The sequence below is a fragment of the Pipistrellus hanaki genome (genome assembly GCF_964339955.1).
Source record: "Pipistrellus hanaki genome assembly, chromosome: 7".
Classification (NCBI taxonomy): domain Eukaryota; kingdom Metazoa; phylum Chordata; class Mammalia; order Chiroptera; family Vespertilionidae; genus Pipistrellus; species Pipistrellus hanaki.
Genome location: NC_140509.1, coordinates 37,253,880 through 37,280,220, shown reverse-complemented (window position 1 = coordinate 37,280,220; position 26,341 = coordinate 37,253,880). Strand labels below are relative to the sequence as shown.

General features: G+C 38.8%; 2 long non-coding RNA genes across 4 annotated transcripts in view; one reads left to right on the top strand and one right to left on the bottom strand.

Annotated features, from left to right (window-relative positions):
* The window catches only part of LOC311625923, a 237,638-nt gene that overhangs the window by 17,058 nt on the left and 194,239 nt on the right, over nt 1–26,341 (bottom strand). The gene's annotated exons all lie outside the window — the stretch shown is intronic.
* Nucleotides 4,838–26,341, top strand: part of LOC311625922 — a 204,692-nt gene continuing 183,188 nt past the window's right edge. For all 3 annotated transcript variants that reach the window (XR_014795590.1, XR_014795591.1, XR_014795592.1), the window contains exon 1: nt 4,838–4,980. This is a non-coding gene — a long non-coding RNA (uncharacterized lncRNA). The remainder of the gene's footprint in view (nt 4,981–26,341) is intronic.

Sequence of the window (26,341 nt, the reverse complement as noted above, 5' to 3'; positions counted from 1 at the left end):
GTGGTGGGAGCCTCTCTTGCCTCCACAGCAGTGCTAAGGACCCCTCAGGGAATGTCTGTCTGTTGGCTTAGGTGGACATCCTCTGAGGGGCCCCGTACTGTGAGAGGGTGCAGGCGGGGCTGAGGGGCAACACCCCCCCGCCCCCACCAGTGTACAAATATCATGCACTGGGCCTCTAGTAGGACTATAAAATGGTTCAACTACTTCAGAAAACTGCAAAGCAATTTTTAATAAAGTTAAACATAAATATACCTGTACTATGAGCCAGCAATTCTAACCTTGGCTATTTACCAAAGGTAAATGAAAGCATATGTGCTCAAAAAGACTGTACATGATATGCAGAGTACCTCTATTCAAAAGAGCCAAATATTGCAAATGTCCATTTACAAGAAAATACATGAACAAATTGTGATATGTTTATGTAATGGCATACTAACAGTGGTAAGAATGAGTACCGCTGGCAAGGATTTGGAGAAATTAGAACCCTTGCACATTGCTGGTATGATGGAAGATGGTGCAGCCTCTGTGGAAAGCAGTGTGGTGACTCTTTAAAAAGTTAAACACAGAATCACCACTGTAGTTCCACTCCTAGGTATATACCCAACAAAATTCAAAAACAGGTACTCAAACAAACACTTGTACGTGCATGTTCATAGCAGCACTATTTACAATAGCCAAAAGGTGGACACAAATATCCATCAACCAATCAGCAGATAAATAAAATGTGACATGGACATACAATGGAATATTAGTCAGCCATAAGAGAATGAAGTTCTGATACATGCTGCAATGCAGATGAAGCTGGAAAACATTATGCTGAGGGAAATAAGACAGACAAAAGGTCACATATGGTATGATTCCATTTATGTGAAATGTTCAGAATAAGTAAGTGCAGATTGGTAGTTCCCAGGGGCTGGAGAAGGGGAGGGTAGGGAGTGACTGTTTAATAGACAAAGCGTTTTCTTTTTCGGATAATGAAATTTCTCTTGGAACTACATAGGGGTGATGATTGCACAACAAGGTGAATGCAGTAAATGACACTGAATTATACACTAAAATTAAAAGGAATGAGTGACTTCTATAACAATGTGGATGGAACTCAAAAATTATTTTGAGCAAGAGCAATCAGATACAAGAGTATATACCATATGATTTAGGTCAAAACTGTGGTTGCTTATGTGGGGTTTGACTGGAAGGGAGCATGAGAAAAGTTTCAGAGGTGATAGAAATGTTCTGTATCTTGCTGAGTTGTGATAATATAGATGTATGAATATATTGGTGAAAACTCACTGACATAGGCACTCCAGTCCTGTGCATTCAACTGAATGTAAATTTTATCTCAAATAAACAAAATTAGAGGAAAAAATGAGCAAAAAGGCCAAAGTCCTATGAAAATATGGGCAAAAAAACATGAACGGATGATTCATTAAAAAACATGTTTAACCGTTTGTAAAATGATATATGAAAATTAAAACTTCACTGAGATGTTTCTTATCTATCATATTGGCAAACATTTAAAAGCTTGATATTATACTCTGATGTAAGTGTGTGTGGGAAAATAGTCTTACACATTGCTATGGTGAGAAATTTGGCAATATGTAACAAAATTACATATGCTTTTACCCTTTAACCTAGCAGTTTCACTTTTAGGAATGTATCAATCTTAGTCAGGCAGGGTGGCTTATGAACAATAGAAACTTATTTCTCACAGTTCTGGAGACTGGAAGTCCGAGTTCAGGGTACAGCCTGGTCTAGTCAGGACAGACATCTGTATCCTCACGTGAGAGGGGCTATAGAGACCTGTGGTGTCTCATTTATAAGAGCACCAATCCCATTCATTAGGGCACCGCCCTCATGACCTAATCACCACTCTGAGGCCTCATTGGGTGTGAATTTTGGGGGAAGATAACCATTCAATACTCATGAGCACACCTTTAGTAATACAAAACTATGCACACAATAGGTTATTCATTGTAGCATTACTTACAGTCCATTTTTCTCCTGGGACCAACCACAACCTCAGGTATTTTTCTAGCAACACGCCAGCATGCTCTGTGCTCACTTTCACCAGCCAACCACCATGCTCAGGTGATTACCATTTACACCAAGTGAGCCCTCTGACTACGTTGGTACCAAACCTTGGACTCACCTTGAGAGTTTGCACAACTAACAGTGCACAGGCTCCACCCTCAGAGACCCTGATTTGGTCAAACTGGCTCCTGTGTCTGTGACATGACCCCATCATTTTATTCTGACTCTCCTACTTTCAGCTACCGCAGTGGCTGAGGTAGGGTACAGGAGTCAGCATTTTTAAAAAGCTTTCCAGATGATTCTTTTGTGCAGCCAGGCTGAGGACAATGGGAATGAAAAATAGCAAATATTTCAGGATAGAAAGAAAAGCACAAGAATTCATCAATAGTCAAGATCTTACCTTGCTATATATAAAGCATTAAAATCTCCATCCCTTCTGGGTGCTTAGTTCCAACCAGTTTCCTACATGACTACATCTTTGTGGAAAGGAAGATGGAGGTTTGATCTTTACCCTGGTGAGTCACATAACCTTTTTACTGGGGGGAGGGGGGAGGGACTGGATGCCTTTATGATTAGGTGCTTCTTTAACCATTTTGTGGTGTCCCCACCTACTCTCTTTCAGTGAGGTCAATAACTGGGAATACCACAGATTTCTAGGTCACCCTTGCCTTTACTGGCAGAGGCACTGCTACTTCCAAAAAATTGGTGTGGAGTGAGGCAAGAAAGGAGAAACAAAGACAGTGACTAGTTACATTGTCACCCTCCCATTTGTATGCATATTGGTTTGGCTTGTTTATTACTGATTTCCAGGTCAAAACGTTCTCTACTTTTTTTTTCTTCCCCCTAGAGCACCGAGGGCCAAGAGGCATCAGACAGTTTTAATGGGACAACTTTGATGATGTGATTTTAAAAATTTATTTAGTCAGTAAGGACTCATTTGAACTTGTACAGAATGGTACTTGATTGGGACAAACATAAATAAGTATAAAATGGATGACATAGGTAATGGAAAAACAATTTTATGGATTGTCAAACCTAGCGTTTCTTCAATCCACACACAATTGCATTTAGAACTTCTAAAGTTAATCTTTGTGAACTGACACCAGGAAACTTGCTGTGAACTGCCCTCAGGGGTGATTTGGTTGCTAGAGGAAACAAGGAAGACAATAATAACTGGTGAAAAGCGAGACTGCTTTTTTGCATCTGTCTAGTCCTGTGGTTGGCAAACTGAGGCTGCTGAACCACATGTGGCTCTTTGGCCCCTTGAGTGTGGCTCTTCCACAAAATACCACAGCTTGGGTGAGTCTATTTTGAAGAAATGGCGTTAGTAGAAGTTTAAGTTAAAAAAAAATTTGGCTCTCAAAAGAAATTTCAATCATTGTACTGTTGATATTTGGCTCTGTTGACCACTGGTCTAGTCAATAGGTAAAGTCTTGTCCTATTCACCACTAGTAGCTATTGTTAGCTTCTTTAAATATTTCTATCTCTAGCCATCCGTCTTCAGAACCTCTGAAGGAAGATCTATGTGAGTGAGCAGAGGTGGAAGGGCCTGTCATCTCCAGTTGCTTAGACCTACTGAGATCTATAATACAATATGGCTCAGCTTTAAAATACGGCCCATCGTTTAAAAAGAGGCACAAGGTTTGAGGATCTGCCTTGTATCTGCAAGTTACTTTTTCAGTTGGCAGACTATCTTGCTAGCTTCAACACTTGTTCCCAGGCTGTATACCTTCTGTTTCTTCTCTCCCTCTGGAATAATCATCTGGTCCTCCTTATACGCTTTCTATTTTTATTTTATTTTATGAGATCTCCCTAGTCTATTTTAGTTGCCATTGCTCCTGCTTTCTCCTAATGCTTTTGCAGAATGCACCCCAAATCTAGAACAAATTCTGTATTAGTGCTTGTTGCTACTTCATTGCCTATGTCTTGTCTTTCTAACAAAATGTTAAGCTCTGCTAAACTTTAATCTGCTCTAAAAAAGGAATATCTTATAACTTATTATCTCCCCCAGCTCCTAGCATAGCATTGCAGATACTTTAGGTAAAAAATTTAGTTAACAATGAACGATCCTTAAGCTACAGAGATTTTGCTTAATAAATTATTCCAGTTTGAGTATGGTGTTTTCTGTTGGGACCTTGACTAATACAAAAAAAAATATATATATATTTTAAGTGTAAAAAGGGACACTCTCATTTTAAAAACACTATGCCTGTATCTTTTGTGAAGCCAAGAATTCTGTTGTAAAGTGGAGAATCAGCTTCTAATTTATCATTTATGTAACATCTATAATTTTTGAGTTTTTATATCATGAAATTTTACATAGAGCTAAAGAAAAATGAAAAAGAGCAAAACCATGGAAAAAGATGATGCTTTACAAACAGCAGTTTTGGATTTTTTATGCCATCTGAACACAGGTCTGGTTTGGTGGTGGAGTTTATGAGTTGTTCAGTCCTCAGTTTCCCTCCCTCACTTCAATCTCAGCCAAAAGCCTGTCTTGCTTCCTCCCTTGGCTCCCTCTCCTTCCGCCAAGGACAGAATTGCAACTTGAGCTCTGAAAGGATATTGTGGATTTCAGGCATGGGAGCCCCTTTTGGTCTGAATGAGTCATTACAGTTTCTACCCTCAGAGAATTAAAGTCCGAGGTGGTCTAGTTGCTTTTCATTCTATGACCTTATTCGGCAGTTCTCTGCATGATTCTTTGATGATGCAAGTCCTCTGAAATTTCTTTCCTGAGTCTTTCCCAATTGCTGAGTTAACATGTCTGCTTTACTAAGTATGGTGCCTAAAATAATAGAAAGACGGGTACTGTATATGATTCAGCAATTTACGAAAACAGAAGATTATAAACTATTCCGATCATTGTAAGCATCAGACGATTACCATGCCTTGCTGGAAGAACAGCTGGAATCAGTGCTAGGTCTCTCATCTACAGCTGAATCTGACATTGAGGTGAGATACTAGAGAAACATGTGCTAGTTTTAATGTTGTAATACCTTCTTTGAAGATTCCCAGGCTTTCTCTTAGATCTGCTGATTCAACACTCTTTGTCCTTTGCAGACATCTTGTTACTAAGATTACTTATGATCATCTACTACCATTTCTGTAATGGATGATGGCCACTAAAGAAACCAAGGCTACTTTATGGAGCAGACAGTGTTCCGTGGCCATTGAATCTGACAGAGCCAACAGCCAGTGAAGCTAATGCTTACCTTCATTTTGGGGACAGAGAGCCAGAGAGAGATTTAGGCATCAAGTCTCCCACCCCAGCACTTGCAATATAATCCAATGACATTTTCTCACACTGAGTTGGTTAGAGGCAAGGATACTGGGCAGTGTTGCTGGGTGAGAGTTATCTAGATTTGTGTCTGTCTGCCTTACCTCCATTGGAAAGTGGTCTAGAGTCCCACGAGAAGACAAATTCCTGGAGATAAGGCAGTCCATTCTTGTCTTTGGACCACTCTAACTACTGGGATTTGTTCCTTTATATTTGGCTTTTATATTTACTGTACTCAAGTTTTCCTTTTGTATGTGTGCTTGAGACTTTTGCCCAGTTTGAGAAACTTAGAGGGCATTCTGGTCTGCATTTTATGAACTGCATCTAAATTTAGCCAATAGATCTTCTCAGGTGATGGGAAAAGAAGATCTTGAGTAAGATTTGACAGGTTTGAAAGTTAGAAGGATTATGTATTTTATCAATTTCACTAGTAGTATATTTATGCCCCAGCTCAATTTATAATGATTTTTACATCACACAGTTTATAGCTCAAATAAGTAAAATTAAACGATAAAGTATAAATAGGACCAAGGGAAGAAGAATACAAATATGGTGCCCATACAAGGAACACAATTGCTGAGATGGGGCATCGGGTCTGACTCTTGGTAAAAAAAGTGAACATAACCAATGGAGTGCTCTTCATCAGAGGGGAAAGTAAGAGTCTTCAGCAGAAGCAAAGCTTTGTTTAGCACTGAGATTAAAAGAGGTTCACTTGAGGGTTTTATATTATGAACACTGAGTCATGTAATAAACAATGTCCTTAACAACAGCTTTATGGTAAACAAGGAGCTATATTTTTATGGTCGTTTCTCAAAGCAACCTTTGATAAAAGCTAGCACATTCATGTTAGCGCTTGGTGACGTTGATTCTTAAAGGAGCTAGAATTAACCAAGTGCTTAACTCTATAATTTTTTAAAATTTCTTTATTGGTTAAGGTATTATGTATTTGTCCTCATCTCCTCATTAGCTTCCCCACCTCCACACTCCTGCCCTCATCCCCCTGTTGTCTGTGTCCACTAGTTAGGCTTATATGCATACATACAAGTCCTTTGGCTCATCTCTCTCCCTTACCCCCACCCTCCCCTATCTTCCCTCTCAGGTTTGATAGTCTGATAGATGCTTTCCTATCTCTGGATCTGTTTTTGATCATTAGTTTATGTTGTTCATTATTTCCCATAGATGAGTGAGATCATGTGGTATTTATCTTTCTCTCACTGGCTTATTTCACTTAGCATAATGCTCTCCAGTTCCATCAATGTTGTTGCAAATGGTAGAAATTCCTTCTTTTTTAGCACAGTATAGTATTCCATTGTGTAGACGCACCACAGTTTTTTAATGCACTCATGTATTGATGGGCACTTAGGCTGTTTCCAAATCTTAGCTATGGTAAACTGTGCTGCTATGAACACAGGGGTGCATATATTCTTTTTGATTGATGTTTCTAGCTTCTTGGGACATATTCCTAGAAGTGGTATTACTGGGTCAAATGGGAGTTCCATTTTTAGTTTTTTGAGGAAACTCCATACTGTTCTCCACAGTGGCTGCACAATCTGCATTCCCACTAGCAGTGCACAAGGGTTCCTTTTTCTCTGCATCCTCGCCAACATTTGTTGTTTATTGATTTGTTGATGATAGCCATTCTGACAAGTGTGAGATGGTACTGCATAGTCGTTTTAATTTGCATCTCTCAGATAATTAGTGACTTTGAGCATGTTTCCATGTGTTTCTTGGCCTTCTGTCTTCTTTCAAAAAGTTTCTATTTAGGTCCATTGCCCATTTCTTGATTGGATTGTTTATCTTCCTTTTGTTGAGTTGTATGAGTTCCCTGTAAATGTTGCCGGAGATTAAACCCTATCAGTGATAACATTGGCAAATACATTCTCCCACGTAGTGGTCTTTCTTGTTGTTTTGTTAATGGTTTCTTTTGTGTGCAAAAGCTTTTTGTTTTGATGTGGTCCCCTTTATTTATTTTCTCTTTAGTTTCCATTGCTCTAGGAGCAGTATCAGTGAAGAAGTTCCTTTGGCATATGTATGAGATTTTGTTGCCTCTGGATTCCTCTACTATTTTTATGTTTTCCCATCTTATGTTTAAGTTCTTTATCCATTTTGAGTTTATTTTAGTGTAAGTTGCTAAGAGTTTTTTTTTTGTTTTGTTTTGTTTTGTTTCGTTTTTTTTTTTTAATCAAGAAAGGGTTTTGGGTTTTGTCAAAATACGTTTTCTGCAGCAATTGATATGACTATATGATTTTTCTCCCTCAATTTGTTTATGTGATGTATCACATTTATTGATTTGCGGATATTGTACCATCCTTGCATCCCTGGGATAAATCCTGCTTGTTCATGGTGTATGATCTTTCTGATGTACTGCTGGATCCGATTTGCTAGAATTTTGTTGAGGATTTTGGTATCTATGTTCTTGAGGGATATTGGCCTGTAATTCTCTTTCATTGTGTTGTTTTTATCTGGTTTTGGTATTAGGGTGATGCTGGCTTCATAGAATGAGTTTGGAAGTGTTCCTCCCTCTTGAATTTTTTGGAATAGTCTGAAGAGGATAGGTTTTAGTTCTTCCTTGAATGTTTGGTATAACTCTCCTGTGAAGCTGTCTGGCCCTGGGCTTTTGTTTGCTGGAAGCTTTTTGATGACTGCTTCAATTTCTTCCATAGTTATTGCCCTTATTGAGATTTTTAGATTCTTCCTGATTGAGTTTTGTAAGGTTGTATTTTTCTAGGAATATGTCCATTTTCTCCAGGTTGTCTAGTTTGTTGGAATAGAGTTGTTCATAATATTTTTTAAGAATCATTTATATTTCTTTGGGGTCTGTTGTTATTTTGCCTTTATCAATTTTGATTTTGTTTATTTGAGTCTCCTCTCTTTGCTTCTTGGTGAGCCTGGCTAGAGGTTCATCAATCTTGTTTATCCTTTCAAAGAACCAGCTCTTGGTTTCATTGATCTTTTGTATTGTTTTTTTTTTTTTGGTCTCTATGTCATTTATTTCTGCTCTAATCTTTATTATCTCCTTCCTTCTGCTCACTCTGGGCTTTTCTTGTTGTCCTCTTCTAATTCTTTGAGTTGTAATGTGGGATGATTTACTATCATTTTTTTTCTTGTTTTTTGAGGTAAGCCTGTAGAGCTATAAACTTCCCTCTTAGGACTGCTTCCATTGTGTCTCATAGGTTTTGGATTGTTGTGTTTTAATTGTCATTAGTTTCCAGGATGTTTTAAAGTTCTTTGATCTCACTGGTAACCCAATCAATATTTAATAACATTCTATTCAGCTTCCAAGTATTTGAGTGTTTTGGGTTCTTTTTATTGTAGTTTATTTCTAATATTATGCCATTGTGGCTTGAAATGATGCTTTGTATGATTTCAATCTTCTTGAATTTGGGGAAACTTTGCTTGTGACCCAGTATGTGGTCTATTTTTGAAAATGTCCCATCTGCACTTGATAAGAACATATATTCCGAAGCTTTGGGGTGAAATGTTCTGAAATGTTCTGTCAATTAAGTCCATCTGATATAGTGAGTCATTTCGGATTGTTGTTTCTTTTCTGATATTTTGTCTAGAGGATTTATCCAGTGATGTCAGTGGTGTATTAAAATCCCCTACTATGATTGTATTGTTGTCAATCTCTCTCTTGATATCTTCCAAGAGATTTTTTATTATTTGGGTGGTCCTGCATTGGGTGTATTTAACTCTATAATTTTTGAAGGTCCTAATTGATTCAAAAATATTATTCATGGCTTCTTAAAACAGTTTTCCTTATTTTTTCTAGTAATCCTTTGTGTTTTACTCATATTTGGCATAAGTGGCTGGCGGTCATGTACTCTGAAATTCAGTTGACTTTAATGATATAACATTTATTGATTTTATTTGGTCACAAATAAATGTATATCCATTGTATAAAGTATATAAAACACAGAAATATAAAAGAAGGAAAAATCAGGCCTAAGTCCATTACCTAGAAATTTCCATTACCTAGAAATTTCCATTGTTAACCTTTTTTTTGTGTGTGTGTGTATTTTCTTCCTCACATTTTCACACACACACACACATATACACACACACAAACACACTGCCTACTTCTTGCTATTCAAGATCCATTGGCACACTTTAAGAAATACAAGGTCTCTGCCATTGTGAAGATTATAGTTTAATAGCAGGAAAATATAGAAGTAAAATAATCATATAGATTAGGGCATTATTACAAATTACTCTAAGTACTATAAAAAAAAACACATAGTTCTAGGCTTTCATATATAAAGTAACAAAAGAAAACAGAGCGGAACTGGTGTGACATAGATGTCTTCCTTTGGGAATTGAGATTATGTCCTGAGTAGGAGTTAACTAGATGAAGAGAGGGAGAAGATACTATAAAACAGAAGAAACACATATGAAAAAGCTATGCGACAGGGGAGAAAAATAGCTTTAAAGAAAGAGAAAGGAGCCAGCATGCTAGAGGATGGAGAGAATTGGTTAGGGGAGCCTGGGAATGTAATCAGAAGTCAGGCCGTGCAGAGTCTGCAGGCTGCGTTAAGGATTTCTGTCTTTATCTTAAAAGCAATTGCAGGACTTAAACAGGAGGCTTGGCATGATTAGGTTTAAGTTTTGAAAAGATGATTCTGACTGCAAGGAGGCTAACTCATCCTAGGAACAGAGTGGGTGTTAGGACACACGTTAGGAGGTTATTGCAGGGGTCCAGGTGGGAAATGATGATCGCTTAACCTGGTGACATGGGAAGCAGGGAGAAGTGGTTAGAGGGAAACATCAAGGATGCCTCTGAAATGTCTGACTCACACACTAATGGATGGGAGTGCTACATACTATCTGGGGTCAATAGTTTGTGGGAGGTTTTTTTTTTTTTTTTTTTTTTTTTTGAGAACATTTATTTATAAAGACAGAGATGGAAAAAGTGAGCTGTAGGAGAAATGGGCTAAAGATTCAAGTTACAAAGGCAAAAGAAGGGTGCTTGGAGCTTAAGAGGAAGAGAGAGGCAAGGAAAAGGGCAAGTGGGTGGGGAAAGATGCTGGCGTGCTCCAGAGAGAGCCGCCTGTGGGAGTTGTGGAGTTCTTTCTTGCACATGTTGGATTTGCAGAACCATTAGGATAGCCAAGTGAAGACAGTTCATGTTTAAAGCTCGAAGAGAGGTCTGAGCTGGATTGGTCTAGAGATGTGAACTGAAGCCATAGCATATGTGATCACCTATGGAGTGTCATTCAAAAATGATGGCACCAGTTTGTAATGCATCAGTAGCATAATTTTGACAATATGTGGCATTGTTAAATTGTTTGATCTTTTTCCAGATAGAAAGGGAAAACATTGTAGATTCCTGTTAGGTTAGCCTGACATTTTTAGTGAGAATGAGCATCTGCTCCAATGTTTATTAGCAATGAACTTTTTTTCTATGACAATTCATGAAGTGTGAAAGCATTTTTTTTTTTTCTGGAAAGAAAGGCTGTATATTCTTAAACTGACCCTCAATGAATGGTTCAGTGTTATTCATCTGGAGTTGTTCCAAACAAGAAGTTTAATTTTCCACATGTCAGACTTACAAATATTTAATCACTGCTATTACTGTCCCCTCGGGCCATCTTTCACAGATCCTGTACCCTCAGTACACTAAACCTTAGGATTTCTGTGTTCATAAGTTAAACATAGAAGTGGTAGTAATCACACTGTCTCAACTTTGGGATCAGCAGTGAAAACTGGGACATGTCTAGCATATTCCATTCCTTTCTTCTCTCTTTTCCTTTTTATATATGCAGGGTCATCCTGTTTCTAACACCTGCCTCCTCATAAAACAAGGAAGATATAGTGCTGTTTCCATTACACTGACCAAAATGCATTCCCTCCAATCTATTAATGTCTACATATTCAGCTCCACAAATACTTCTTCCTATTCACAGAAAGCAATGTGTCAGGCGGGGACTGGGGACAATAAAGGTGCACTTTCCTGAAACAATCAACACTTCAGGCTGGCTCTTTCTCTTTGCTATCAATGAGGTCTGGTTTAGGACGTCATTGAAAGACATAGGCCTGTCACTAGGGGGAGTGTGAGTCAAATTTTTCACTTGAAAAATGTCAGAAAGGGGGATTAGAATGCTGGGGCATAGAAAACACTAAACATTTAGGAAGGAATTCGTGGGGTTGTATCCTGCCTCTGACATGGAGACTGGGCTGGATCTTCTGGAAGCTTAGCCCTTGGTGAAGGATTCACCTGCAGCCAGGGCTGACAGTGGAGGCTAAGAGGTAGAGGGAAGAGACATTCCCTGCCCTTCCTGAGACAGGAGAGATGGAAGGTTGGTGGGCTTTCTGCTTGCAGTTGCTGAAGTAGGTGCATGCCTCTATGATCTTGCTTTGATATGTGCACACATTGTTTGTTTTTGCATATCTTTTTTGTCTGGTCATGTGGCTTAACATTTAATGAAGGGAGATATCGTATTTTCCAGCATATAAGACGACCCCCTAATTTTACAGTTAAAACATAGGTTTAGGCCTATATTTGCTGTATAAGACTACCCCCCACTTCTGAGGCAACACCAGTTCTTTTTTTAATAGACCGCCTCTCTGACGCTGGCCAATCTGAGCAGGCTTTTTACTAGAACACAGTGTAGCTTTGGGTACAGAACATGTATAATTTGCATGCATAGAAAGCCTGCTTGGATTGGCTGAGTTAGAGAGGCGGTCTATTAAAAAAAGAACTTGTGTTGCCTCGGAAGTGGGGGGTAGTCTTATACAGCGAATATAGGCCTAAACCTATGTTTTAACTGTAAAATTAGGGGGTCGTCTTTTACGCCGGAAAATACGGTATTCCAAAACATGAATCTGGGCACCATGACACCAGATGGTAAAAAAATAAAATAAAAAATAAAAATTAATGAGTCTGATTTGGTGCTAATCGCTATTCTAAAGACAATAGAGAGTAATTAAAAAAGAAAAGAAAGAAAGATATAATTCCTGGATTTTTTTTATATCTTGTTAGGAAATTTGCAACATTTTCATCTCTACAAGCTCAAGTCTGTTCCCCAGTACAAAAGAAACTTCTTGATCTGACATTGCTCCCCACCTACACCCCAAACCATGCCCTATCACTTCCCCTTGCACAACCAGACTCTTCAAAGTGGTCTCATGTCCAGCATGGACAATCAAACCAGTCCTCAACTGGGCTATGGGTTCTGCCCACATTACTCCATGAAACTGTTGGGGCAAAGGTCACAAAAGGTGGCATCCACTGAAAAGAATCTCTCCTATGCCCACCTCCCAGCCACCCTTCCATACAGACAATTATGTAAGAACTTTGTGTTATTCCAGAGATATTTTATACACACTATACAATAAAATATAACATGTCTTTCTTTTTTACATGAAATTACTATGATGTATTCATGGTTTTGTATTTACTTCTAAAAACAGACGTATCTTGGTAATCTTTCCATATAAAGAAGTTATTCTTCTTTATTAAAGTGCAAGATTTTCTATCATATTGAGCTAATAAAACATAGTTAACTAGCTTGCTTTTAATGAACATTTAATAGTTTTTTTTATATTTTGATATTTTGCTATTACAAACAATGCTGTAATGAATATATGTCACTCCATACTAGTCGGAGAATAATTGCAGAAGAATTGGAAGTGCTGGGTCAAAGGTATTTGAGTTAATCACTATAATATGTTGCCAAATTATTTTTACTCCTGCCAGAAATGTGGCAAATGCCTACTTCTCTACCCTACCCAAATGTGCCTTTTGCTAGTTTGACAGGTGAAAAGCAGTGATCATCTTTTTTTATGTTTAAGAGCAATTTAAGACTATTTTTTTAGACATAAATCATATCACGTAACACTTTCTTGATCTTTCTGATAGCTCAAATCACCTTTGGCATACAGCTCAAACTCCTGAGATGGCTTTTTCTCTCCTCCGGCCTCCTTTGTCACTGCACACCTCCCCACACTCAGCACTCCAGGCACCGAGCTTCTCTCTGTTCCTGAAACACTTTCCGTTGCCTCAGCAGGCTGCCAGCAGGTCCGGCACCCCAGACCTCATGTGGTTAATAAGTACTGTCCCTTAGGAGTGAGCTCCTCAGAGAAGTCTTCCACGCTCTCCACTTCCACCTGGCCCCCGCTTAGCTCAATTGGGTCCTCGTGATTTTTCTATCTTTAGTCTGATTCTTGACAGGATACAGACCCTCAACAGACATTTGTTGAATGATTGAAGGGCTTAATATGACTGCAATTAAATAGCCCTGGTAATTTTATAATGTATACTAGTATATATATTCTGGTTTTTAAGCACAATTTCAGCTGCCAAATGAAAATTTCCAGATACACTTATCCTTATTCTATTGCTATCCATGAATTTTATCTCTTTTTTCCCCTCTTTCCCTCCTCTGAATTAAAAACAGCCAGAGAAATAAATGCCTCTCAGAGTTCATAAAATTCAAAGTTATTTTGTTTAGCAATGTGATGGTTCAAGGGAAGTATGCTTTTTGTGGTGGCTTTCATTAAAGAAAAAAAAATAAAAAATTTGAGTCACTGTATACTAGAAGTTCTAACTTTCTTTTAATGAGAATGGAAAGTAGTTGGCTTGTTCATTGGGAGTCGTTAATGCTGACTGGCTTGACCTGAACATCATGGCTCAGGGCCTGATTCCCTTCAGTATAGACAGACTTCTTTTCTTATTCCAGTTTGGCTCCAAGCAAAACTGACTTCCATGTCATGCTTTTGGAGTGTCTGTTCTGGTACAGAGAAGGCTACAGTCCTAGGCCTCAGCAAACCTGCTTACTGGTCCTAAATCAGTCAAAAATTAGCCACAGGACTGGAAAGTTCTCTCTTCAGCAAAGCAAGGGGTTCAGATTGGTTGCTAAGCTCCCCAGTAGTTCTGTCATTTTTTAATTAAATTTTTTTTCTATTAGAATTTACTAAAATATTTAACACCTTACAAGGAAAAAATGATTTTCTAAGAATTCAGTTTTTCATTTATTTCTCAAATGGTTCCACACGTATTCTTGGGCAAATGATGTCATGTTAAGTAGTAAAGCCAAATTTTATCAGCTAATTAGATCCATCCTTTTATGTAGTTACACCATTTCCTTGCATATATCCATGTATATATTCCTACGGTGCCCTGAGCGGTATCTCCCTTTAGTCCCGGATCCCTAAGAAACATTCCAGGCCTCATTTCCAGGCATAAAGGGAGCCTGAGATTCTCTAGTGCTGCTGCCCCCATCTCTAAAAATCTTGGAATCCTTTTCCACAAGCCTCTTTATCTCCCCTGAACTTAAACCTGAGAAGGGACGATGCAGTGGTTGCCACTTGGAGCAGAGGTGACACAGTGGCCAGCGTCTCTCCTAGGCCTCCATAATTAAGCCCTCCCATAATATTCACAGTCACCAATACCTTACTACTCTGAGGCTGAGGACTAACGGCCTCTAAGATGAGGTGATTAAAACAAGCCAAGAAAAAGTTCAATTAGGCCTGCATAGCTTAAAGAATTTAGAGTTTGTTTGTTTTTTAACACCTACTATGAGCCAGGTTCTACTTCATGCACTGGAATTAAGGCACGGATATGGTTAGAGTGCGCTTTTTAAGGCGACTGTCAGTGCTATGTGGATCAATGATTGTGGTATAGACCAAGAGTTGTAAGTGGGGAGAGATTCACTCACATTCACTTCCCAATTATATTGAATTTTAGTTTTGGCTAGCCAGGACCCTTACTGTAAATTCATTCAATAGATGTCTTTGCAGTGTTTTTATAAAAATATCCATTAGTCTCAGGTACTGTTTTAAATACTATTAGTCCCAGGGTAAACTAAGATATATAAATTGTGGCTATTGCTCTCTTAACAACTTATAATCACATATGTAAATATTAAGTAATAATAATGAGAGACAGAGAGTGACAAATGTCAGAACAAAAAACAAAAAAAAATTAACATTCACTTGGGAAATTCCTGTTAGCAATAGCTGAGTGAAAATAGCAATTAGAGGGGGTAACCTAGTGCAACTGGATCAGGAAAGATGGGAAGAACTCAGGTTGTGGAAATGGGGACCAGAGTCCACAAACATGCCCTAGAACAGCTGCCCATGCCAAAAGCAAGGGATGGAAGAGATTTGGCTAAAGCCGAGGGTATACGAAGATAGGGGTAAGAGAACTAAAGGGAATACAATGGCACCAGATCAGGGATGTTCTTGGTGAACAGGAGAATATCACCATGCCAATTTGTTAACAAGGGTAAAGTTCTACCCAGAAATACTGAAAGCATGGAGGAATGTAATAGCATTTTATATTTTATTTTTATCAAATTAATCATATATAAAAGTATTTTGATACTTGAAAAATGTGTTTTTCTGGAACATTCACATATAGAGAACCACTGGAAAATACTGACTATACATTGGGTTTTACTGTTGTACTATTTCTGAATAGTGCTGGGTTATTTTCCTAGTGGGTTTCCCTAAACTTCACATATGTGGTATTGACCATCCCCTTGGGACTCTAAACAAGCGAGTGCTCTAAGTGGGTAGTGGCATCTTGACCCACGCTGCGGCAGAGGCCAGGGAGGCGAGGCATAATTGCGGTGGTCTGGGAGACACAGGCTGTCTCTTGTGGAAGGGCCATGGCTATCACTTAGAAATGGCATCCCTCCAGAGGCACGAGAATGTCACAGCTCAAAGTTGTACATTCTTCCAGAGCCATTGGGGAGTACAAAGGGTTACTCTAATCTATGCTATGGGTGCTGTGTTTCAAATGGGGATTTGTTCCTTTGGGCTTCCTGTGATTGGTAATGTCTGCTGCAACCCTTTGTAACTTGGTTCTCCACGGATTTTGCTCCAACCAAGTGCTATCGTTGAAGTCCTTTTCTGTGACCTTACCATCCCATTGCAGCAGAGTTATACTGAGAGAATCTTTTTACTTCAAATTTATAATTTTTATATTACACAAAATATATCCATCAACTATTTTTTAGTTGCCTTTGAGGAGTTAAGATGTCAAAATCTGACAAAAGATAGCATAAAAGCAAATGTATATACATATGTACCGGTAGTATATATGTGTATGTATATGGGGGTGTGTGTGTGTGTGTATATGTACAATATATATATGTATGTGAAATTTTCATATGTAAAATCAAACTCAAGGATACAGAGCCTTTTATTCCATAGTTGGAATCTTAGCCTCTAATAAGAAACTATATCTTCCTATGACTTACAAATGTGAAATAAGAATTTTTTATAGTTTAGTAGGATGTTGACCAGAATTCCAATAAAATTTTTCTGTAGCCTGTGTCTTACTCACAGGCAACAGGTCAGAGCCTATTAGAGCCTACAGAAGAAGAATGGGCGCTTCTCCCAACCCCCTCCCAGCTGGCCCAACTGCAGAGAGTAATTCTAAACCAACATATATTGAAGCCGTCAACACCGGTCCGAAAAACATGTAGATGCTATTTCAGGGCATCTCATTCCAAGAATGTGTTTTCTTTCTGTATGTGGTTTCTTTTAAATGTGCAATACTTTACTGCCCAGGTTTGCGAGAAGAAAAAAAAAAAAAAAATAAGGAGGGATACATGTAATTAAAATAAAACCAGGGCCATAGGAGACTGTTTATAGAACGGTGAAATGTTTTCACTCACAAAAAAATCAGAAAATCTCAGTCACCCAAAGGAGAAGCCATTTATTTTTCTTCTATATAATTTATGCAGTGCCGAAGCCATGGGAACCCTGGCAGTGGGGCCTCTGGCGGCAGGCTATGCTGTCAGTGCTCAGACATAGGGGCAGTGTTCTGCCAGGCTCACCTGTTAGGGGTAGCTTTAATTCTCTCCTTGACCTTTGGTGAAGAAAATCATTCTCAGCTAAGGTCGCTGACAGACTGAACTGAGATCCTGAGAATTTCCTGCTCAGTGGTCTGAAACAGAGTCTTTCGGTAAGAAGCGTGGGTCATCTTTAAGAAACCAGACAAAAGCTAGCTGCCACTATCTGAACCCCCATCCCACCCACTGACAGACACTTGGATCGATGTAATCCTGAGGTGCTGATAAGGAATGAGAAATAATTGGAAAGATTAAAATAACCAGTTGCAACAAGAAGTCAAAGATAACAATTTATCACTGCAGCATCAGAGGGTCAATGTGTTTTCCCTAAATGCTTTTAAAATTCAAGAGGCCAAGTAAGTCAAAGTCTGTTCTTCTGGACGATATTTGCTTCCATCATTAGCCAATTTTAGTGGGGTTTGTTTTCGCAGGGATTTAGGAAGGCCACCCAGGCGTATTTGGTATTTCCTAGTCATTTTTAAGGTGTCCAGATAATCTTCTCTTCCTTCTCTCACTCTGACTGCCTACCCCACATTGTTCATAACTTATCCCTACTTCTTCTCTCAAGAGTAAATCATTACTTCCTCCCAAAAATGTCAGGGTTTCCAGACGTCAGGGACCACTGCCAGGTCATGTGAAGCAGTTCTCTGCCTGTGAGATGCCCCTGTGCGTCACCTGTTCTCCTCCTCTCCAGTAGGCAGCCCAGAGAGGGGATCATCACACCGGAGCAAACTTCAGTGAAGCTCTGGTGATAGGAGACATTTGGAGTCACTAAAAAAGTTCCATCTGGACCCCCACATGTTCCCGCCATAAGAATGTTTTCCCTTAAACTCTGAGAGATGAGTCAGAGATAGCAAAAGTGAGAGCTGGAAAAAATGATTCTCCCAGGAGACCTGGCAGTGAAAATGTGCCTTCAAAGCAAGCTCTTCATGGAAAATGTCCTTTCTCAAGAACACCAAATCTACTAATTATGCAAGAAAACTTCGGGTTGGCCATAGCTACCCAAATGCGTTAGTGTCTGTCAGCCTGCCAAAGTGTGACTTTTGGAAATACCATTTGCTCAGTCTGTTTTTCTCATAGGACTTATGGACACACATTGCAGCAACTCTGTGGCCTTCCCAGCTACAGCATATATCAGTTAAACTTAGCATTATGGCTTGACCACATTCCGATGCGTCTGGCTCTACATTGCTGAAGGAGAATGCAAACTTGGCCCACTTTCCCCTGCGTCTGTTACAGATGCTGTCACTCCACTCCTCAGAGCTTTCTATCTAAACCAAGTGTAGATCTTTCCACAGAGCAGGATAGTTGACTCGGCATCCAGCAAAGGCAAGCTCATTTCATATATGGTTTTGAGTGAGGCCCTTAACAACACATCAAAGGTACCTTAATAGATTTTGAATCTTGGAAGATTGTGCTCAGTTTTGCTATTTAGTGTTTATTTTGCATTCTTATTCTTTAAATTTTGATGATTCAGGTAACATATACAGTTATCTTCTACTCACAAAGCATTTGATTAACTGGTCTTTGATTAGATGATACCTTTGACAGCATGTAATTCATTATTGTCTGCTGCTTGATTTTACTATGAGGGAAGTATGGGGGGGGAGTATGTTTTCTTAAACAGACATTTAATTATTCTGTTTATTCTCTGAAATTAGGCTTTTCAAATATGCAAGGGTTAAACAGGGAAAAGATGGTATAGCCATGAACTTGTCATCTTCTGGGCATCTCAAACTCACTCATGGTCCACACTGGACCTCCCACCCAGAAACCTGTTTTTCCTTCTGTGGTCCCTCTCTGTGATTGGCTCTTCAGCAGGTCTGAGATGTCTCATTGGTTACCCAAATCTCACCAATTCCACTTCCAAAACCTCTTCTGCCATGGCTTTAACTCAGTTCATTCCCATCTATTTCCCTGTCTATCCATTCACTTCCCCTCCAGCTTATATTTCCCCTCCACTCTTCATGTGGAATCATCCCCCTGAAACATTAATTTAAGCCTGTCACTTAATGGCTCAGAATCTTTTAATGCCTTTTTACTTCCCATAAGAAAAATGCCTTGTTTACTAGAGTGATCTGGAAAGCCCTTTGGAGCTAACTGTCTCCTTCTTCTGTTTCACCTTTGCTATTGTCTTCCTCGAGTATTTTAGTTCAGAAATATTTAAACAATTGTAATTTCCCAAATCTTTCATTTTTTTTTTTTGCTCCTACCTTTGAATGTTCTGAATGAAATGTTTATCCATTTTTGTGTTGAGTAAACTTCTACTTATCCTTCAAAACCCTGCCTCTTTAAATCTTTTTCTTGAATCTTCTTATATTATTATATGTGTTATTCTGTGTTATAAATAAACATTAGCTCATTTATGTTGTCTTTCTTTAGATTTAAAAATTGTCTGGCAAGGCTTATTAGTTATTAATGTGTATTGAATTGAATATGGTGGAAAATTTTTATAAAATTTGCAATAGCAGAAAAAGTAGCTGAGAACTAAATCATGTTGCCTAGATGGTATTATTGAACTGGGAAGCTAAACCCATATTCTCAAAGCTTAGAAGTGTAAGCAAAAAACATAGGTAGAGCTGCCTGCTGCAATGGAAAGCCTAGCTGGTAAGACAGGCTCTGGTGTAAATAGAAACAAGTTTTATTTAGAAATAAGGTCCTGGGAGAAAGGTGGACTTCTGTCTCAAAAACCATCTTCCCTTCCTGCTCAAGTGCCTCCCCCCAATCCCCTTTGTATCAGCGTAAGGAGAGGAGGGCGTTTGTTTCTATCTAATTATCTCGTTAGCTTTTGGGGAGTTTTGGTCCTGTACATCTTTCTAGCTTTTGGAGGGCTTGGGTCCTGTCCATTCATATTTCTAGCTTTTGGTGCACTCAGTGTAAGAAACACCCATTCTCCCTCACGCCATCTTGGCCAATGGGGGAGACTCTCTGGCACTCTATCTATGGTAACAGAAATATATTACATCAAGTGAGTTTACAGAAATATTTATAAATAGCTGCTTACAAAGTACTTAAATTTCATTGGTAATACTTTATGTGTAATAATATGGTTACTGCTCAATGATTTCCCTTTTATTTTTCACGAACCTTAAACAATCTTTGTAGACACTTGGTTTATTAGCCCATCTCCACTTACAGTGGCTATTCTTATTGTTTTAATACATTGCTTTCAGTTCCAGTCTTTTAAGCAGTTACTCTGGCTTTTCTTATTTTGTTATCTCTTAAAGTTGAATGTTCTTATGCCTGTATTGTGTTGAAGTATTTCCTCATAATCTACCTGTAGCTATTCTTCAGAGTTTCAGTTTTACAGCTAAATGGAATTGTTAAAATATCATCTAATTTTGTGCTTGTGTTTTAATAATAGAGCAAACTGAGAAGCAAAGAAATGTTTTGTGGGAGCTTGTGCAGCTGGTTGGTGGCCAAGCCAAGATCACCTGGTCTTCTGATTTACTTCCAAACCTGGTGCTATTTGTGTTGCCCAGATAGTCTCCGTCTATTGGTCCACCTTCACTGATCTCTTCCTTATTCCAAATTTCTTTCAGACAAATCAGTTCCTTCACCAGATAGTATCTATTCTTCCTGTTTTCTCTATGTTCCTGGGTATTGGTTTGGGGAGATAGTGATACTTAACTGATTTTTCTATTTTTTTTTATTCTAGGTTTCATGTTTAATATTTCTTCTATAAAAGTTGAAATGTTGCTTCTATTTTAAAATTTCTTTGACTTGGATAGGTTTTTGCTTTTCCTTATTTGATTGTGTGGTTTTTCTATATCCTTACTGGGTATAGGTTGACAAACCCAGAAGAAAGAAAAAGCAAGGAAGGATTTATTTAAACCATCTATTTTTTTATTTGTGTGGTTAAAATATCTTATCCCTCTCATTTTTCTTTCCTCCTCATCTTGTTTAATAGAAAACAATCTTAAATTTTGGTCAGCACATTCCATTTCTTTATAAGATATTATAAGTTTCTTTATCTGGGCATTAACAGACTTTACTTAAAAGAACTAATTTCATAGAATTCTCCAATATTCAGGTCAGACGACTCATAATACAACCTATTTTCCAAAGCTACCATTCCCTTTGAAGCACCCTCCCTCTGTGTTGAGTTTTTGCTTGAAGACATCCAAGCATAGGGAACTCAGTATTTCCATGAAATTACAACTGCCTTTGGACATGTACCTTTCAGAATCTTCTTTTCATCCCTTGGAATAAGTCTCTCACATTAATATAATTCTATCTTCAGAGCCATAAAAAACAACTCCAGTTCTACTTCCAGCCAGCTGATCATGCATTTGAAAGTAGCGTTCATTTCTCCCTGAGCCTGTTCTTTCTCAGGCTAAACATTCCCATTTCCTCTAAACCACTGTCCAATGATTTGGTTTTAAGTTTTCGTATAATCTTGATTGCCTATTAAAGGCCCAGAACTCATTGCAACTCCCCAGGTATCCTCTGACCAGAGAGGCAGAGCTCTCCCCTTTATTCCTGATCTGTGCAGTTACGCTTTTCATTCCGGGCACATTATAGTCAATTCACACTGAGTTGTTATGGGTTAAATTATGTCCTCCTCAAAAGATACGTTGAAGTACTAGCCCCCTGTACCTCAGAATGTGACCTTGTTTGGGAGCAGGGCCTTTGCAGAGGTAATTAAGTAAAATGAGGTCATTAGGGCGGGTCCTTATCCAATGTGTCTGGTGTCCTTATGAAAAGGGGAAATTAGGACATGGAGACAGACACGCACAGAGGGAAGATGTAAAGACACAGGGTGAAGACGGCCCTGTGACTGAAGTGATGCATCTACAAGCCAAGGAATGCCAAGGACTTTTGACAGACACTAGAAGATAGAAAAAGTGAGAAAGGATTCTCCTCTAGGGCCATCAGAGAGATCATAGCCCAGCGACACCTTGGCTTCCAGAACTGTGAGACAACACATTTCCGTTAAGTCACCCAGTTTTTGTTATGTTATTCAGTTCTTAGTACTTTGTTATTGTCCCGGAAAGTTAATACACTGTCTTTTAACCAAAATGCCCTGCTTTTTATTCCCCATTTTGTAATCTTTCTTTCACTTCTCTCAAAATAATGTCCAGGTCCTTCTAATCCATGTGGAAAGCTCTTTATTTCTTTTAAGTTTCATTTTTGTTTGATTTGGCTCATTACCTAAGCCAATTGAGATCTTTTATGTCCTGTTTCCATCACGTTGGTATTTGCTGTCTGTCCCAGTTTAGGCACTCTCAGAGTTGTCTAAGAATACTATTCAAACCACTGGTAAAAATATCAAATGAGATATGATAGATACTCCTGGAATTCCCGTTAGGTCAATACTGAGTTTTTTGTTTTTTTTACCACAGTTGTTTAACCAAATTTAAACCCAGCTAACTTCCTTGACTCAAATTATAATCCTCTGTTTTGAATGCAAGACAAAATGTTAAAAAATAATTGTGTAACATCTTGCTGCAATCCTGATATGTCCAGCTTATATCATTCATTCAATTTACCAACAATTAGTTTAATCTTTGATAACTTTGTTCCTTATCATCTCTCCTTTCTTTTCATGTGTAACAAAGCAAGGTTTCAAGAATCTTGCCCAAAACACATACTGAGTCTTTTGGTTTATACTTTGTGGAATCTGTCTCTCTTCTTTGGAAAATTGAACCACAATGGTCCTTCTTGTTTTACCTGGCCCTTCAAAAATTCAATTCACAGAACTCATTTACATTCCGCAGCCACCTCCCCTCATAATAGTCAAATGTATTTTGTCTAGACCATGAGACTTAAGTTCTTAAGTTTTATTATAGGTATGATTTCTATACTTATCTTGGTTTTGGTTCCTTCTTATCTGACCTTTTCAGACTGAAGAGTGTTCTTGACAGAGAAGGTGAAAACATCACCTTAAACTACAGACCTAAGCATATGTAAACATCTGAGAATAATTACATCTTAAAGTTTTTCCATTATAAAATAATGAAAGTATTTAAACACATTCTATTTTTTAGATGGGTAGCTGCCATTATCACATATTCTTTCTCTTACATTTTGCTTGATAGAGGATCAGTCACTGGATATTTCCTCTAAACATCATTTTTTTAAGGTTGACAAAAATTTCTCTTGCTAAGAATTAAAGATTTGATAAAATTTCAGAATGTCCTGGAATAGCCTAGTACATTTTGACCAGATAATTTTAGAAGTGGGCAGAAAGTAGGTCAATAGCAAATTATAGGTTATATGCCTTGTTGTATGCATTGCTTATAAGACTGTACAGACTAGAGAAAGTAAGTTCCACATATAATGTGGAAAAATATCCAGGGCTTATCTATTAAGCAGAATTGCATAAAATTTGAGTTTACTTAGAAAATCAAGTTCTAAACCGGTACTTTATTGAATGAAACAGACTGCAGAATCCCAGAGGAAAGGCGGGGGACGGTGGGTGGGGGGGAGAGATCAACCAAAGAACTTGTATGCATATATGCATAACTCCTGGACAATAGGGTGATGAAGGCCTGGAGTATGGGGTAGAGCTGGGCTAGAAGAGGTCAATGGGGGAAACTAGAGGGCATATGTAATACTTTCAACAATAAATTTTTTTAAAGATATTAAAACTTTAAAAAAATAGGTGCTCTTTCAACACTAAGACACCTGTAAAAGATAATGGACCCAAAATATAGATTGCGCTGGTCATATTTTTGTAGTGGTTGACCATGCCTGCCTGTTACCTAAAGTAGGACATGGCAGCTAGATGATTAAAACATGACATTAGGGTATATGTATATGTGTGTGTGTTTGTATAATGAAATACACAGGGGAACCCCCCCACCCACCCACACACACACACAAAAAAAAAATCCCCACAACCTGACACTAGGCCCTCTGCACTGCATGGCAGCCTGAGTGGCAGCAGAGCAGCAGCTCGCCAAGCAAAGAACAGCACAGAAGGTAGGCGGGAAGCAGCAGTCCTCAGACACTCTTTAGGCAACTGGTTGGGGTTGGTGCCAGGGAACTCAGAGCTGGTCATGCTTCAGTTCTGGAGAGACTTCAGGATGGGGAGCTCAGGTGCAGAGCAGTGTTATCAGAATAAGGTCTTTGTTAGATTTGCAGAGATGTGACTTAAGCAGCAGGGTAGGCAGTTAAGAGTCAACCGTTGGTTAATGTATCTGAAGTTCAGCTGTAATTAGAGAGCAGCTACATTTAAATATATATGCACTCCGGTGTTCATTGCAGCATTATTCACTGTGGCCAAGACATGGAAACAATCAGAGGGTTCTTCCATAGAGGATTAGATAAAAAAGATGTAGCACATCTGTACTGTGGAATATTATTCAGCCACAAGAAAATATGAAATATCGCCATTTGCAACAACATGGATGGACCTTCAGAATATTATGCTAAGTGAAATAAGAACATATGATTTCACTTCATATTTGAGATATAAAACTGAAACTCATAGACACAGACAACAGTATGATGGTTACAAGAGAGAAGAGGGCTGGAGATAGTAAAGGGAAAGGAGACCAAATATATGGTGATGGCAGTTGATTTTACTTTGGGTGGTGGGTACACAATGATAGAGATCATGTATCATAGAAATGTATACCTGAAACCTATACGGCCTTGTTAAACAAATGTCACCCCAATACACTTAATAAAGAATTAGAAAGATTAAATAAATTTATCAATGCCAAATAAATAAGTAAATAAATAAGTAAAGTATTGCCAAATTAGATGAAGGTATGGTATGATAGGAGGGACAGGACAATGCAGAAGACCAAAGTTGTTTCTGTATTGTTTAATCCGGGAACTGGGGTAAAATTGAGCCTATTTGTGTGCCTAAGTCACCATTGATTGTTTACATCATTTCCTTCATATTGTTAACATCAAACTGTGAGCCACCATGGCTCAAAACTACCTTTTAGAATTATATATTCTATACATCCTCCCAGAGAGACTCTAAGTCTAGAATATGAGTCAAAAGAAATAGCATTTGATCCAATTCTGAAAGATGCCAAACTTGGGAGAAACAGGCATCCAATGAGACCCTGAAGTCCCCAGAAGATGTTCCTGTTCCTATGGTCATAGTTACTCCTAAGCCAATTAGTTAGGATCCCTTTAGGCCTGTAAAAGATTTTGAGTATTGATGTAACTTCTGATTTTTTTTTAATTTTTAAAAAATATATATTTTATTGATTTTGTACAGAGAGGAAGGGATAGAGATAGAGAGTTAGAAACATCGATGAGAGAATCCAAGATGGCTGCACAGGTAAACACCTAGCCACAGCCACACACAACAATTTCAATAAAATACAACTAAAATATAAAATGGACATTTCCCAGAACTACAGGAAAGTCGACTGACTGGAAATTCTACAACGAGAAGCAAGGAGAAAACCAGAAGGAAGAGCAGAGGAGCTGTAAAAGCCTAAGGTACGGAGACACGGAGTGTGTGCAGAGAGGACGGAGTTGGAGAGGAAGGGCGGGGCGGCTGAGTGCCTGCCTGGCATTCCCTACTGGGAAGGAGATAAAAGCTCTGACTGTGCTGGGCCCCAGTTCTGACTGCTCTGAACCCCAGTTCTAGGCCAGACCCCAGGGACCCAGGCCCAAACAGAGGGAGCTGGACTGTAAGGCAGAACCCCGGGGTAGCAGCAAAAGGAGGTCCCGGAGGCGCGCACATTGCGCGCAGAGAAGGGACGGTTGGCTGTGCCACGGGATTGCCCCGGCGGGAAGGAGACAGGGGCTCCAGACTGCTCTGAACGCCACCTCCAACTCCACTTCCAACTGAACTGAACCCCAATACCGGGCTCATTGGGGGAGAGCCTAGACTGTTTGGTAGCAGGCGAAAATCGACGGCACCTTTCTCTCAGAGGCACCTGCAACAGGTACTGAAGGATCCTGAGACTCAGGAGCCACATAGGGCAGGGCTGATGGGAGCCAAAGCTGTAGGCTCCACCCTGAAACCCCGCCCCATCAGGGAAGCTGCAAAAATGCCGAGACGAAATAGATCACAAATGAAAGAAATGGAGGACAAAAAGCGACTGGATATAGAGTTCAAATCTACACTTATAAGGTTTTTCAAGAATTTCCTAGAAAAGATCGATAAGACCTATGTGGATATGAAAAGGGATCAACTAGAATTAATAAGGAATCAACAAGAAATGATAAGGGATCAACAAGAAATAAAAAATACGTTGTCTGAAATAAAAAATATTATACAGAGTCCTAAAAACAGAATGGAAGATCGCAAGAATCA